This window comes from Jatropha curcas, chromosome 11 (assembly GCF_041381405.1).
Source record: "Jatropha curcas cultivar XTBG-Jc1 chromosome 11, XTBG_Jcur_1.0, whole genome shotgun sequence".
NCBI classification, from domain to species: domain Eukaryota; kingdom Viridiplantae; phylum Streptophyta; class Magnoliopsida; order Malpighiales; family Euphorbiaceae; genus Jatropha; species Jatropha curcas.
In genome coordinates, this window is record NC_143161.1 from 21,616,368 (window position 1) to 21,633,277 (window position 16,910).

Consider the following 16,910-nt stretch of genomic DNA (forward strand, 5'->3'; position numbering starts at 1 on the left):
GTGGAGCACATGAAAGGTCAGATGCATTATTAAGGAAGATTACCCTACTCGAATATTGTTGGCCTACAATGAAAAAAGATGCCAAACAAAAAGTTAGAACGTGTATACAATGTCAAAAATTCGACTGGGTACCTAGATAACCAAACTCTCATATGCAACCTTTAGGAGGATCATGGCCATCTGTTTAATGAGGAATAAACATACTCAATCCTTTTTCTAAAACTACAGGTCGACATAAGAAATTTATTGTGATTAAAATTGATCACTTCTCAAAATGGGTAAAAGTTGAGAGCTCTATCTATAATTATACCAACATGATAATAACATCTTTTCAAAATATTGTTCTTTTAAGATATACCATACTAAATATTATAGTTAGAGATAATAACAAATAGTTCGACTCATTACTGTTCAAAGATTTTTGCAGAAATTAGGGAATAAATCTGTGTTTCATATCAGTAGCATACCCACAAATAAATGGTTTCACATAAGTTACTAACAGAACTATTTTGCAGAGAATAAAGAAAAAATTTGATGAAAAAAAGTCAAATCGGGCAAACGAGTTAAACAACATCCTTTAAGCACACTGAACGACACCAAGAACATCTATAAGGGAAACTCCTTTCTCGTTAGTTTATGGAGTAGAAGCTATTATCATAGTAGAGATTGGAATGCTTAGTAGAAGAATAATTTAATACAACATAGATCAAAACACACAAGATATAACAATGAATCTAGATTTAGTAGAAGAGCCAAGAGAAGAAGCAAATATCTAAGTAGAAGCAAATAGACAACATATGATAAAATACTAGAAAAAAAGAGTCAGAGCAAGAAATTTCCAAGTTGTGGATCTACTATTAAAAAAAATCAAAGATAATAAGAGGGTCACTAGAGTCAATAAACCTGGACAAAATTGGGAAGAACCATATGAAAATAACACAAAAGATAGGGACGCGTACTTATAAATAAAGAAAAAGAGAGGATCAGAATTAACTAAACATTAAATGATGAAAAATTTAGAAAATACCAATATTCTGAGAACCGGATTGGTTAACAAACCGTTGAAGGCAATGATTCAATAAACTAGAGGATTTGACTGGGTTCAATATGGTTCAACCGGATTTTTATATAATACAATTAAAATATTAAATTTGTAAATACTAAATAATTTTTATAAGAGGATAATTTTTAAGACATAATACAAAATTTGAATTAATAAATCTCTTTTTATTTTATTATATTAAAATTTGTATTTTCATGCATACAAAAACAATATTAGCTATATGAAAACAATATTAACAAGTAATGTAATACATTATAATTCCAAAAAAAAGGGAATAATTTTAAATAAAAATTAAAGTTAAACTCAAAGCTAAAAAAATAATTTTTAAATGAAAAAGTAAAGTTAAATAAGTTAAAAGTACCTTCTCAAAAGAAAAAAAAAAAAAAGGTTAAAAGTAGGGTTGGTGACCCGGTAGAAATCAATTTACTTTTGGTGTTGTAGTGAACGCCTCTGCCGCTCTGCCTCCATTGTAGTTACCTTGGCCAACATGAATTTTCCTGCAACTTCTCAAAATCGATCTCTCACCTCTCCTTTAAAAGACCTCAACTTTATCACTAACAATCAAGAACAACAACAACAATAAGGAGAAGAGAAGTCTCTGAGCTAGAAACCCATAATCCACAAGACCCACAAGATGATGGTCCAAACCAAGATCACCAGAAGATATCAATCCCCTTTCTTCAACAATTTCCGATCTCATTTCTCTGATTCGCTTCTATTTCTCTATAAACTCTAGTTTTGAAACAGGTTGACTCATGAGAGTGATTGTTGTTTTGAATTGAACCGTAGTAAATACCGGTCCAGTTTTCTGATTTTCTCTCGATTTTTACCGCTTTTCATTTATTTTTTAATTTTACGTTTTAGATGTCCAGTCCAGACTAGACTAAAGGCCGGTTTTCAATTAAACCGGTCAAACCGATTGGTCCGATTTGATTTTCAGAACCATGGAAAATACTACATCTAAGATTTGTACCATTTCTCGTGAATGAATAAATAGATAAAAGTCAGCTTTTTTAACCTAGGAAATGGATGTAAAAGGAAAACTCAAGGGAGCTCGAGAATAAAATCAGATCCTAATAAATAGGTCTTCCCTATTTACAAAAATTACATGCATGCGCAAAAAAGTAAAATGAATCTGAGTATTCACCAAAAATGAATCAAGCATTCAGCGAGTATTCTAAAAAACTTAAAAATAATTTGAAGCTCAAGAAGCTCAAAAAATATAATAATAATAATAATAAGAAAATTTCTGAGCATAAGGAAGCTCATCAGAATTAATTTTTGAGGCTTAAGAAGCTCAAAAATTAGAAAAAATACCTCCAGAATTTAAACAAAATAAACAAATTCATTAATAAACAAAAAGTACATAAATTTTAGCAAACTCCTTCATTAGGAGGAACCAAATCTACATTTGGAAGAACAACACCCAACTCTTGTTCTTTATTTTGTTTATCCACTTATTCAACTCAATATCAACTTCTCTACATGGAGCATCATCAACTACTCTATTCAACTCCTCAGCCTCTTCGCCCACAAGAGAGATGTCAGAAATGAAATCGAAATCTTCATTGAGAAAACGAACTTTGAGAGCAATCACTCTATTTTGAAAAATCTCATCAGTGTTAAGCGCAAAGTTAGTGCCATTCGACTCATTCTCATGAGTCTTCTCCAAATCTAACTTTAACTGATCGCGCTCAATCAGAAGCTCATTTTTTTCCAACTCAAGATTTTGTTTCTCCTGCTACATTTTGACTCTACTTATTCAGCAGCTCAACCTTTTTATTCTCCAACTTCATGTTTTTGCTACTCAATCAAGAGCATTATTAGCTACCCTTTTTTACTCATCTGTAGCAAAATTTAACTTCTTTGTGAGTGTGCTAAATCTCTTGATTATATGAGTATTGAATTTTGCTTCCAAAAGATCCTAAACAGTTTCAGCCAATTGAAAGGCTTCATTCTTTTGCATATTAATGCATTTAAAGATCCCGAACTTGTTTCTTCATTACAGCAGTTTGATGCACAAGCTGAAAAGGAAAGCAAGATAATATTTATTAAAAAAAACAAAAAAATGAAGAGACAAATAGTTGACTTACAACGAGAAGATTGAATTCATCCCGTCCAAGAAGACATTTTCATCTATATGATCAAAATAATTGAAATCCCAATCAAGAATACAAAGCTCGGAGAAATCCTTGCTCACAGGGCTGTCTAAGACAGACGCAGAAGAGCCATGAATAGCCTTGATAAAAGCTCCAACGTTCCAACGCCTTGAACTCTGCTCATGAGAAGATTCCTCTCGAGCCCTTTTTCTTGATTGCCTCTCTAAAGCTTTTTCAATTGGAACAACATTTTCTTCCTGCAAAGAAAGATTGACAAATTCAGTGTTAAAATCCCTTTGAATCGCCACTATAAATTTCCCGAGCTAAGGCAGTTTGCTTAGTAGATTTTGTAATATCAGCTACCAGTGATCTAGGAACTGACACCAAGGATTTTTTATGAGAAAACTCCACTAACACCTGCTCGCCCTCATAATCAAAACAGGTCCTACTTTCTTTTTCTCCCTAATTTTTGTAGATTTACCTGTGGAACTTCTTTTCTTTCTTGCATCATCTGGTTTCTTCAAATATTCTTTTGAAGCCATATCTGCAAAGAAAAGGAAATGTTAAAAAGGTCAGTTGAAGTTGACTTGACAAAATGGAAAGGAAATATAAATACCTTTCTTTTCTCTCTTCCTTATTTAATCCCCCTTTCTTCTTTAAATATATAACACTCAGTGAAAGATTCACATTGAATCATACGTGATATTTGCTTAACGATTAATGCATTGTCCCCTGCTCAGACGAAGGCAACGAATATTTTACTTTTCAATAATTCTTGTACGAATACCTTTAAGGGACAGAGAAAAAAATCCAATATAATTATATATTCTCTGAATTGCCTCTTTTAATTTTCACTTATCAATAATTAATCAAAGAAAAATTATTATTACGTACCTGCATAATGCCAGAAAACATTAGTCCGTCCTCATTTTTTTTAATACATTATAATATCCCTATATATCAATTTCATTATACCGTTTAGTACTTTCATTCAATTTGTAACTTTTTACTGTTAATTTGTATTAAAAAGACAAAATGCCCTTTACTTATCCCAATCTCAATGCAATTGAATTTTTTCATTTTATTTCTATTCTGTTCTTCTCTCTTCTTCTTCCTTAAATCTTCAATTCACCATCTCTTCTTCTTAGATCCATTTTCTTTCTTCATTGATCTGATATTTGGTTAGCTCACTACAACAATTTTTGTATAGAGCTGCGGGAATGAACACATGTCACTGTTATCCATGTCTATAGGGCCAAGATTGAGTCGGAGCTCTTCTCGAATTATGATGGAATCTTTGAATTTGCTGAGTTCAAAGTATCCTTACTGCTCGCAAATTTATTATTTGTTATCACCCCCTTCCATCCTTGGGCAGCTAGTGGGGTTTATGACTATGTTGTGAATGCGAATTGGAGCCTAAGTGATGAACATTCACATAGTTTTGATAATGAAAAGACATAGAGAAAATGAATTTTGAGGTTATTCGAATAGCAGGTGAAATATTTTATTTCAAATTTAAATGGTCTTATGCTATAAATATGCTTTATCTGTAGACCATTACTACAAACGAAATGCGTGCTATGTGAGGGTGAGTTTTTGCTTAATTGGTAATCTTTTTACCAATTACTTTTGTACCAAATATCATTAAGGGGCTAAAAATTTTTAGAGTCTTCTATATAAAGATTAAACTCTCTTTTCTTATTTATTTCTTTGTTTAGTAGAAGCAAATGTTTCACTACAAACAAAGCATTGATTAACAACCGACAAATTGGTCAATTACTATACATCGACCGCTTTGCGACCAACCGAAGTCGAACGCTGAAAACCTAGTCGCTAATTTTTCAGCGACCGAAAATGAAGTCGGTCGCAAAATAGCGACAACAACAAATGGTCGCAGATATTGATTGCAAAATAGCGAACACTAAAGCTGGTCGCAGTTGTGAAGCAGTCGGTCGCAATACGACATCGAAGGGGATCCAAGTAATTGGTCGCACTTCGGTCGCAAATAAGAACGGGCATTGAATGATCGGTAATCGATTGCAAAATCGGTCGCTAATTGGTATGTGTTTGATCGCTAAGTTTGTGGCATAAAATTTATTTATTTATTTATTTATTGTTGTTGCACTAATTGGTTGAAAATTTAAAATTACAGAAAAAAATAATGAAAAATGGCATGAAAACCAAAAATTTGTACACCTATATGTATATATATACATACATACATACATATGCATCCCATCACCAAGCACATTCCATAATTTGCCGAAAATAAGAAATCTATTAGCAGATGTAGTATTTATGAGTAAAAAAAAAAAAAAAAATCCTAGAAAGGTCCAAAATCAAATCTATGGCTCTAGAACCCAGAGGTGTCTGTATGAGGAGCTGTAGTGTCGGCTCTAGACTCTGTAGGGTCAGAAGTAGGCACTGGAATGCTGGTAGGATGTGTGATAGGTGATGGAAAGATGCACAAGAAGCAGAATTTGTCATCTGATGGTGTTGGTGGATCCGATGAAGGAGGTGTTGACGCGTGATTTTATGCCTCCACCTGACCCAATGATGATATGAGGACAAGGGACAAGGTATCACGATAAACCAGAAGTGTTTGAACCAAAAATTGAATCAAACCGCCCAAAGGAGCCTGACCCGTGTTAGGGCTGCGTCACGCAGCTAGTACCTGCGTGACGACACTCTTAGATGCGTCACGCAGCTCTAACAGGACTGACACCTCTGGCGCGCGCCCGTGCAACGGCCTGCATCATTTGTATGGATACGCGGCAACTGTACGAAAAGTAAGTCGCGTCACGCAGGTTTACGGGTGCGTCACGTAGCTACTACCCGCGTGACGCGACTGCCCTGTTGCCCTAGCCATATAAATACAACATTTCACAGCAAAAACGGGACTTTTTGACATTTTCTTTGATTCTTGGCTCGAAAAAATTAAAAGGCTTTAACCTAAGTTTACAAAAAAAACGGCTAGGGTTTTCTTCCCCAAGAACTCAAGTGAGTAAACTTGAGGAAGATCAAACCATTAGACATTTTTGGTTTTGGAAATCAAAAGAAAAACAAAAAAAAGATAAAGAGAGCAAAAGAGAGAAAAGACAAAAGAAAAACATTTGCTTGATAACCACGCTTCTGGAATCGTGATACAACATCTCTGAACTAACTTCAGTGCATGCAATCCTCAAATCTGAGGGCTAGGTAACGATTCTAACTTCTCTTTTTCATTTCTAATATTCTATCTCTTAAAAATCTCATTTTTCTAGTATTTGGTTAATTTGGTATTGGTTAAATGCTATTTTGCCCATTTCTGAGTATTTCTGAGTTGTGTTAAACCACTGTTAACAAAAAAGAAACGTAAAAAAGGTAGTTTGAAAGGTAGTTGCGGACCAGAGCAGTCGCGTCACGCAGCTATTACCTGCGTGACGCGGCTGCTCATGTCCAAAAGTCTTTGATTCGGACTGGACCACCTGCGTGACGTAGCTATTTGTATACCCAGTATACTTTTATCCTCATATTTGTGTTTAATGTGATATCTTGAATAAATAATCAATAAAGTCAAGGATTTGGAATAAGTCACAAACAGTTCCGTCACGTAGGTAGGAGTTCCGTCACGCGACTGTTCTCCATAGAACACCCGCGTGACGCGACTATTCCAAGTTCCAGTAATATGATAGAGTTCCGTCACGCGACTGTTCTTCATAGAACAGCTGCGTGACGCAACTTTTATGGGTTCCAGAATAAAGGATAAGAGTTGCGCCACACAACTGTTCTTCCATAGAACACCCGCGTGACGCGACTGTTTCCTAGTTTCAATTTATTTTTTGTTATTTTATTTTAATTTCATTTCATTAAGTAGATTTTAATCCTAACCCGGAAAATGCTCAATTATGGGCAAACTGAGCCTTAATCAAACTAAATCAATTACTTATTGATGATTATGAGATTTTTAGGATTTATTTCTTATTGTTTATCATTAATTATATTATTAAACTCGGTTTGTGGCCCGCCTTTAACCATAAGGCAAGAGCGGGTCTTTTTATCTTTATTTGATATGTATTATGGGTGGATGATGGATATGATGATTTATTTGTGATGAATGCAATGAATGAACCTAATTGGGACGGTTAATTAATTTTCCACCTAGGAACTCGGTTCGATTTATTTGGGATGGGTTTAAATAAATTGGCTTTTCTAAAATAAAATAAAATTAGAAATGGTAGGTTAAAAGAGGCCGATTTTTTCGGGCGTCGGCTTCCAACGGGCCGACGTACCCAATTCCCTTACCTAGAACCTCATTGGTTCGCTTGACCAGTTTTTCTAAATAATTTGGCCTTGAATAAAATTGGGTTAAATGAAGTCACTTTTATAAAATAAAATTGGAAACGGTCCCATTGCCGAAATAATGGGTGGCGACTTAAAATGTTTTATAAGACCGATTTATCGGCAGTGCATATCCAAAAAGAGGTTTTTATCACCATTTTTCCAAAATAAACATTTAAAAAAAACATATCAAAACAAATAAAAAAAACTTTTTTGATTTTCTCCGGGGGGGAAAACAGTTTGGCGACTTCACTGGGGATTTTGCACCCACTAATCCCCGGTTGTTTTTAATAAACAATGTAGTGGTTGCAATTAGGAATTGACTCTAAAAAGCCTACTTTTCTAAAATAAAATTGGTTAGAAAAGCCGATGGAAAATTATTAATCGTCCGTATGTGTTTAATTGCTTTCTTTTTCCTTCATAGGATTTTTGCATTCATTCGCATTTCTCTCTTCTCACCTCATTCTACCCGTACTACCCTTCGGTACTGGTGTTAAGTTTGACGGTGGATCTAGCCTAAACATCATGTTTTAGGTGCATCCATCCGAGAATTAACATTACTACCAACCACAAGCCTAGTACCTCAAAGGTGCGTCAAAAGGAGTAGGCCCAACAAAGCCCGAATCCTGTTTGCGGAACCCAGACTTTGTTAAACCCAATAAGACCAAAGCTAATGCACATAGATAAAAGCTTTAGTTACTTCCCCTAAGGTGCACCCGATTCTGTTTGCTGTTGATATGCCACATTCATTTCCGAGAGTTTATTTCGTCAATCTCAAAACCCCCTGCTGGTTGTCGAGATTAGACCAATTCCTAGGAAACAGATGTCAGAATTTATACCAACGGAATTCGTGTGTGGGAGAAATAAGGTTGGAAGGCATGCATTTCCCAACTCCCGTTCCCCTATTTGATATAAACTGTACATATGTTGTGGCATTCATGCACCATGTAACGTTTTTCTTTTTCAGCCATGCATTAATAAGAGCTAATGTTCGGTATGGACATTTGACCTTGATTTTAAGACTGGATTTCAAATTCTTTTTGAATAATATTATGCAATCGCTTATAGTGAATCGATACCCGAAAGAAAAGGGAGATATAAAGGGGTTGTGATTCCTTTGTATTTTTACATTTCTCGCATTATCTGAAAATAAGTGAGAGATTAGAAAATTTGTAACAGAATAAAATGAAAATCCTGCTTGGGACCATATGTTCCAAGGCAAAAAGTAAGGATACATAAAATACGCAATAACAAAATAATAAAATCCCGCTCGAAAATTCTTTCATTCCGAGGCAAAAGTTAGGGATTTGAGAGAAAATGGTCGATCAAAAATCCAAAAGGAACGGTCGACGACAGATAATGTTCGAAATGCTTAAATACAAAATAAGTTATTGTTATATTATTCATACCGAATTTTTGGTCCAGTCGTTGAACTCGAGATCTTATTTCCATGCTGGCTTTAGCACATTAGAAATGCATTTTTCATCCTATGTGCTTTCATTTTCGCATGCATACATGTAGGACCCCCCTTTAACTCAGAATTTTTTTCTATCAGAATTGATCCTTCCCGGGAAACTGCTTCGAGAGTTTGGCACCGACATCCTGGTCAGCGTCTACTCAGAACATCCCCAATCCCCGAGTTCATCCCGGTCAGTTCAGTAAACTATCCAAGTTCATCAGATTCAGAGCCCGACTCAGATTCAGTAGAAATGGCAGATGATATAGGGGGTGAGCCCGGGTTTTCACAAGCTCAGATGAGGACCATCGCTCAGATTGTGGCCGCTGCTCTCGCTCAAGACAGGGCTCAAAACCAAAATACTCCCCCTTCTAGCAGCCAGCCTGTGGTTGAAGAGAGGCAAGTGCCTGACCCTGTGTCAGATAATCAGACTTCTGTGGGAAACGCCACACCTGTTGAGAATGATGTGCTCAAGCAACTGGCTGAGCTGAAGGAAAGATTTGACAAAATGGCTGCAGTAAAAGAAAAAGACCCGGTCACCAACTTTCACATAACTGAATATGTTTTACACCCGAGCAGTTCTGCCTCATTCAAGACTTTCAAGCATACCATATTTGAAGGAGATAATGATCCTCGTTCTCACCTGTCCGAATTTCTCCGAGTGTCACAGATGAACCGGTATAACGAGGAAGATGTTTTGCGCGCATTCCCGCAAACACTGCATAAAGACTATCGGAGGTGGTATGATGGTCTAGATGAAGAGGTGCAGAAGAATTGGATCAAGTTGCAGACCGCTTTCTTTAAACACTTCAAGACTGACGAGAGTGACGAGTTTGGCTTACGCGACTTGGAAAGTTTAAGACAGGGAAAAGATGAAAGCTTTTCTGATTACTACAGGAGGTGGAGAACGAAGCTGTATAGAGTTCAGACAAGACCGAAGGATAAAGAATTGATTCGTATCTTTAGTAGGAGCCTGTTGCCCTTCTTCAAGGAAAGGATGTTAACCCAACCTCTCACCGATTTTGCTCTAGTTCAAAGCGCTGGCCTGAACATAGAAGAGCTGTATAAGGAAGAAAAGAAAAAGAACAGAGGATTTAGCAACTACCGGACTTCTTATGGTGACAGAGGTGCCTGGGGCAGTAATCAGAACCAGTCAGGGAACAGTAATGCCATAGTGGGGGCAGTTAATGAGAGAGCCAGAAGAGAATTCACGGATTTAGGCAGACCCTTGAGCACAGTGCTAAGGTCATGCATCAAGAACGGAGTGTTGTCAAAGCTGCCGGTCGATCCGACTAAGCCCGTGCGAGGGAGGTATATGGACCGAAACTGTGATTATCATCAGTGCAAAGGGCATTCAACTGATGAATGTTTCAAATTAAGGCACGATATTCAGGATTTGATTGATAGCGGGAAGATTACCAAGCCTTCAGACAAGAGCAAGCCAAGTACCAAGAACAACCCGCTTCCCCAATATCAGTATAATTATCCCTCCCGTAAGACTCAGTCAGGTGGATCGGTCAATGCGATCGGGAGTGGCTTGCTACTGGCCGAAGCGGAATGGGAAGAGCGGATGTGCGCAATGTTGAACATATGGGATGATTGTAGTAGTGATGAGGAAGAAAAGGTGCCAATGAAGATTGAAATCGAGAAAAGTATCACTGTGAAAGTGGGTGATGTACCAGAGGATGAAGATGAATAGCTCCAGCTGGCCATCTGGCCATTCAGAAGAGCTTAGCTGATCAAGAAGAACAGTGGTACTATAGCAGTGAGGAGGAAGTGAACGAGGTAGGTGTTCAGAGTTTGACCCGGAGTGGGCGGGTGTACAATCCCGAGAGCAGTATGCAGACCAAGGGGAAAGAGGTTGCTGTTGACGGAACGAAGCAGAGAATGACAGAGAAAGGCAGAGAGGAGCCGAAAGAAAAGAAGAAAGAGGAGGAGGTAGTAAAAGGACAGAAGAAGACTGTTGAGGTTGGAGAAAGCAGTCAGAACAAGGCTCCTAATGGGGTGACTGCCAGTTCGGTGCTGAGTCAATTACAAAGAACAAGAGCTGACATTTCAATATGGGATTTGTTGATAGCATCTAAGGAACATAGGGAAGCTTTACTTGAAGCCATGACTTTTGTCAGAGTGCCAGCGCGAATTCAAAGTGTTGATATGATCAATGTGCTACAACGGAGGATAGGCGAGATCACTTTCTTTGACTCAGACCTTCCACTAGAAGGAAGAAACCACTGTAAGCCGTTGTACATTCATATCGCCGTCAATGGACGAGATACCCGGAATGTGATGGTGGATAATGAATCAGCATTGTGTGTATGTCCACTGAAGATGCTATCCAAATTTAAAATTGAAGAGTCTGAACTCGAACCATCAAATATGGTGGTCAAGGCTTATGATAATACTATGCGGAATGCAAAAGGGACTTTTAAAGCAAAGATATCCATGGGAGCTGTGGAAAGTTGGGTAGATGTAGTTGTGCTTGACATCTTAGCCAATTATGCTCTTTTGCTAGGAAGACCATGGCTACACCCTTTAGCGCAGTTCCGTCCACTCTGCACAGAAAAGTAAAAATTTCGTGGGGTACGGATATGGTGACAGTCAACGCGCAAGAGGATCTGAGTGTGGCAACAGTGGAAGGTTTAGAGCTGGCAGTACCGTTATCGGGTTTTCAGGTGGCAGTAATTGATGCGTCCCCCGCCAAGAGCAAATGTGCAGTGAATGGAATGAGTCCTTTCTCTAGGAAGATGATGAAGAAGATGAATTGGCAATACGGCAAGGGTCTAGGCCGGGAGTTGCAAGGAAGGTTTGAGCCTCTCTCATCGGCATTGGGTCAACAAGACAAGCGCAGATTGGGCTATTCTGAAAATAGAAGGAAAGAAAAATATGAGGTTCGGTCTCCAATCAGAGCGTCGAATGTGAATCAGATATTCTTTGTTCCATAAGCTGAAGGGGAATTTCAGAGTAGGGGAAAGACCTACCCCGGTTTGGAGATATTTATGACTGATTATGAGGAGAAGCTGATCAAGTCGCCCGAACCTTCCTTGGAACAGCTGGTAGATGGGACTGAGTTTATGGTGGGTATGACACAAGCAAGCACTAAATCTGAGTGGTTGAAGAAGATATCCAAGTTTGAAGACTTTCTAGGGATTGGGGATGAAGCTTCAAAGCTGATGTAAGAACAAAAAGCCAAGGCGCGCATCCTACAGTCGGTTCTAGCTGCCGAAGACGCTGAAGAAGCGGAGAGGGAGGCATTGGAGGTGAAGCTAGCTGAAGAGAAGATAGAAGCTACCCCGGAGGAAGAAGCAGGATTTGCAGATGCCGACGAAGTGATCCAGGCAATAAAAGACACTTGTAATGAATGTATTGAACAGGCAGTTAATCCTGTATTTTGCTTTTCTGATGCTTGTTTTGAGAACAGTATGGATGGCTTTCCTCTTTTATTTCAATCAATGGAAGTGAACTTTGACTATTTGTTTTCTTGTTTTCCTAATTGTCACGTTCATGGCATTAATTATACCACGCGCATATTTGACATAAATGCATTGCATCATTTTGCATTTAACTTAAGCACTACTAAAGATCCTAAAATAATCGAAATCGGATCAGACTTTAAACCTGAACTCAGACAGGATCTTCAAGAATGTATTAAAAGAAATTCAGAGGTATTTGCCTGGAGCTATGCGGACATGCCAGGGATCGACAGATCAATAGCAGAGCACTTCATTCCTACTGATCCGAGTGTTAAGCCGGTAAAGCAGAAAAGGAGAAGGGTCAGACCAGAGTGGCAGGATAAGATCAAAGCTGAAGTCCAGAAGCAGTTGGATGCAGGATTCTTAGAAGTAGTACACTATCCGGAATGGTTGGCTAATATAGTCCCGGTATTGAAAAAAGATGGGAGGATAAGGTTCTGTGTTGATTACAGAGACTTGAATAAAGCCTCACCTAAAGATGACTTTCCACTTCCGCACATAGATGTTTTAATCGACAGTGCTGCCGGAATGGGATGTTATTCTATTATGGATGGATTCTCCAGATACAATCAAATACTGATGGCTTTAGTGGACAAGCACAAGACGGCCTTCACCTCGGACTTCGGAACATTTTGCTACAAAGTGATGCCATTCGGATTGAAGAACGCCGGGGCAACATACTAGAGAATGGCTACAACATTGTTTCATGATATGATCCATAAAGGGTTGGAGGTATATGTAGGTGACATGGTGATCATGACAAAGACGCAGGAAGAACATGCGGAAATGTTGGAAAAGTTCTTCGCACGGGTCAAGCAGTACAACTTGAGACTCAATCCCAAGAAATGCGTATTTGGAGTAACAAAGGGGAAGTTATTAGGTTTTGTTGTAGGACCTAATGGGATTGAGGTTGACCCCGACAAAATAAAAGTCATTCAGGACATGGAACCGCCGAGAACAGAACGTCAGGTGAGAAGCTTCCTAGGTAAGATCCAGTACATCAGCAGGTTTATTTCGAGGTTATCCATCACCTGTGCCCCAATTTTTAAGCTACTGAAGAAGAATCAGTCGGTCAAGTGGAACGAGGACTGCCAGAAGGCTTTTGACCACATAAAGAAATACTTGATGAATCCACCGGTGCTCAGTTCACCAAGACCGGGAGAACCTCTAATCTTGTATCTATCTGTAGAAGACGCAGGAGTGGGAGCAATATTGGTACAGCCGGACACAGCTGGAGTAGAAAAGGCTATCTATTACATTAGCAAGAAACTACTGCCTACAGAAGAGAAGTACAATCTGATTGAGAAAACATGCATGGCAGTAGTGTGGTCGATAAAGAAGTTGCGGCCTTACTTTGATTCCTTCAAGGTCACTTTTGTCTCCAAAATTGATCCTCTGAAGTATTTGCAGAAAACGCCCACTCTAGAGGGACGGTTGTCTAAGTGGTTAATTCAGATGTCTAGCGTGGATGCAGAGTTTATAACGAAGAAAACGGTCAAAGGTCGGGCTGTAGCAGAATTCTTGGCAGAAAATCCAATTGCAAGTGATGAACCTTGGGAATTGGAGTTCCCGGACGAGCACTTATTATGTACCGAAGCAGGAGCTTGGAAATTGTACTTTGATGGATCAGCCAATAGAAATGGAGCCGGAGCTGGTATTGTAATTGAAGCACCTAATGGCGAGGTTACCACGATGTGCAAGAGACTGTTGTTTCCGGTCACTAATAACATGGCAGAATATAAAGCATGCATCATGGGGATGGAAGCTCTCCTTGTATCCGGTGCTAAGGAGGTCGAAGTAATAGGAGCTTCGTTATTGGTTATCGAACATGCTAACGAGAGATGGAAGGTAGAGGAAGAAAGACTAAAACCCTATGTTGAGTACTTGTTGAAGAAAGCAGCACTATTCGACAAGATCACTTTCACTCACATAGGAAGAACCTATAACAGAATTCCAGATGCCTTGGCAAACTTAGCATCGGCTTGGCAGGATTTAAGCAAAGTTTCGAAGAAGCCATTTATCATTACCGCAGCCAATATCCCGTGCTATCAAGAACATTATGTGAACCAGATAGAATCGGAGGAAGAACCATGGTTCACGGATATCCTGAGGTACATGAAAGACGGTACTTTTTCTGATAATGCTACGAAGGAAGACCGTGCAGTTCTCAGAAAAATGGCTCTGAATTATGTTCTGGCCGATGGTGAACTATACAGAAGAGCTTGGGATGGAATGTTGCTGAGATGTGTGAGTAAGAGAGAGGGAGAAGACATAATGAGGAAGGTGCATGAAGGAGTCTGCGGTACTCATTTAAGCGGCATGAGCTTAGCAAGAAAAATCATGAGGCTGGGTTATTTCTGGCTGCAGATGGAAGGTGACTGTGTTCATTATGTGCGGCATTGCAAAGTTTACCAATACCATGATAATAAAAACCACTTACCTGCTGTTGAACTCCACCCGACAACTCCTTCTTGGCCTTTTTCTGCATGGGGTATAGACATCATCGGCAAAATTTCACCAGCAGCGTCCAACGGCCATCAGTATATATTGGTTGCAGTTGACTACTTCTCTAGATGGATTGAGGCTTAATCTTACAAAACCTTAACCGCCAAACATGTGGCGAGATTCATCGAACAGAACATTTTCTGTCGCTATGGTGTTCCCCATCATATAATTATAGATAATGGCTCTCACTTTCAGGCAGACCTTGGCCAATTGCTTTACAGATACAAGGTTGAGCATCACCATTTTTCTCCTTATCGCCCTCAGGCTAATGGTGCAGTAGAAGCTGCGAATAAGGAGATCAAAAGAATCATGTCAAAGATGTGTGAAAGGTACAGAAGCTGGGCTGAGAAACTTCCTTTCGCACTCTGGGGGCATTGCACTGCATTCAAATCAGTAAACAAAGCTTCTCCCTTCGAACTTGTATACGGAATGGAGGCAGTGTTACTGATAGAGCTCTAAAAGCAGTCTCTCAGGGTTTTGGTAGAAGCTGGTCTGACCGAAGAGGAATGGGTTAAGAAGAGATATGAAGATTTGATGCTCTTAGATGGAAGAAGATTGAATGCTCGATTCTAGGATCAGATGAGAAAAAGGAGGATTGCTCGTTTCTACAACAAGCGGGTACATCCAAGGGCCTTAAAGAACGGAGATTTGGTATTGATCAGATTATTGGATCACGAAGCCCAACATCATCCTGGTGGGAAATTTAAACCCAACTGGCATGGACCGTTCAGAATTCATAAACTATTAGCAAAAGGCGCCGCTGAATTGGTCACTATGGAAGGGGAACCTGTCAATCGAATCGTCAATCAAGACCAAATGAAGAAATTCTATATCTGAAGTGATGATTTCGATTAACAAAAAAAAATTAAATTAAATTAAAAAAAATGCTAAGTTGAAAACCCGAAAGGGCGACTTAGGTAAAAATTAAGCTCGCTAGGTTGAAAACCCGAAAGGGCGGCCTAGGCAAAAATTAGAGCATAATAAAATAAAATTTTCAGGATCAACGCGTGGTGCTTAGTTTAAATGCAAAATTCATGCCATGCGTTCGTGATAAATGTGTGATCGGTTGCTCAACACCATCAACTTGACTCGAAGGAGAATAGGAAATCGAGTAGTTAGAGCAAATGACCATTGTATTAAAATAAATTCTTTTTATTTCTGTATAATGTTGAAAAGAAGTGAGATCAATAAAGGATTTGAATTTCAAAATTTTCTTACTGTTCCGGGGTTATGGTCAAAAGATGCAAAACCTTCCTCTCCGCTTACTTGATCCAAGATCGACTCATTTGATCTAAGATGTCACGACTGTTGGCCCTGCTTAAACAATGAGCTCTTTTAAGACATTGATCAGAGGGACGAACACCATTTTCTCAGTGATTTCCCTGGAAAGATCAATATAAAACCACGAATAAACCTTAGCACTTGCATAGGTTCATGCATACATAAAGGAGTTACATTTGTTATTTTTGTTTGATTTGTGCAAGTAATAAAACAGTCACTCCATTCTTTGTTGTTTCCAAACACAAGCTTTTGTCTTTACAGAACAACCTTTATTTTATGAGTTGTCATTTATTGACCCAAGGGCAGGAGGCCCAAATAACTAACACGACAAATGATTCCAAAGGAAAAAGTTTGTTGTATGTTGTTGATTCATGTGTGCAGGAAGCAGAAATTAATAAAGGCAGAGCCATCAAGGTCATTAATTGAAAGAAAAGCAGATACATTTAAATAAAAGCTCATGGCCCAGGTACAAAAAGGAAAAGAAAAGACAATAATTTATTCTAGTAGGGCCTATCAGTAAGGGCCAGTCCTCACAGGGCACGACATCATTGTGGGGTAAAGAACCAGTTGACATATGCGGGTGTCATGGCATCCTACATCGTTCCTTCATCTAAATACATAGTGTTTCGATTTCGCCAACGATCAGCCAAACTGGTCAACAGATGTGATGTTATTAGACCGCTTTCGAAGTTATGGATTCGAGGAACATGCTGTAT

The 16,910-nt window shown here is 38.7% G+C and overlaps 1 long non-coding RNA gene across 1 annotated transcript; it reads right to left on the reverse strand.

Moving 5' to 3' along the window:
* Positions 1–2,388: 2,388 nt before the first annotated feature.
* On the reverse strand, positions 2,389–3,782 carry LOC149492728 (uncharacterized). Its single transcript, XR_016318961.1, has 3 exons — positions 3,644–3,782; positions 3,264–3,419; positions 2,389–3,087 (listed from the first exon to the last, which is right to left on the reverse strand). It is a non-coding gene; the product is annotated as an uncharacterized LOC149492728 (long non-coding RNA).
* Positions 3,783–16,910: the final 13,128 nt, after the last annotated feature.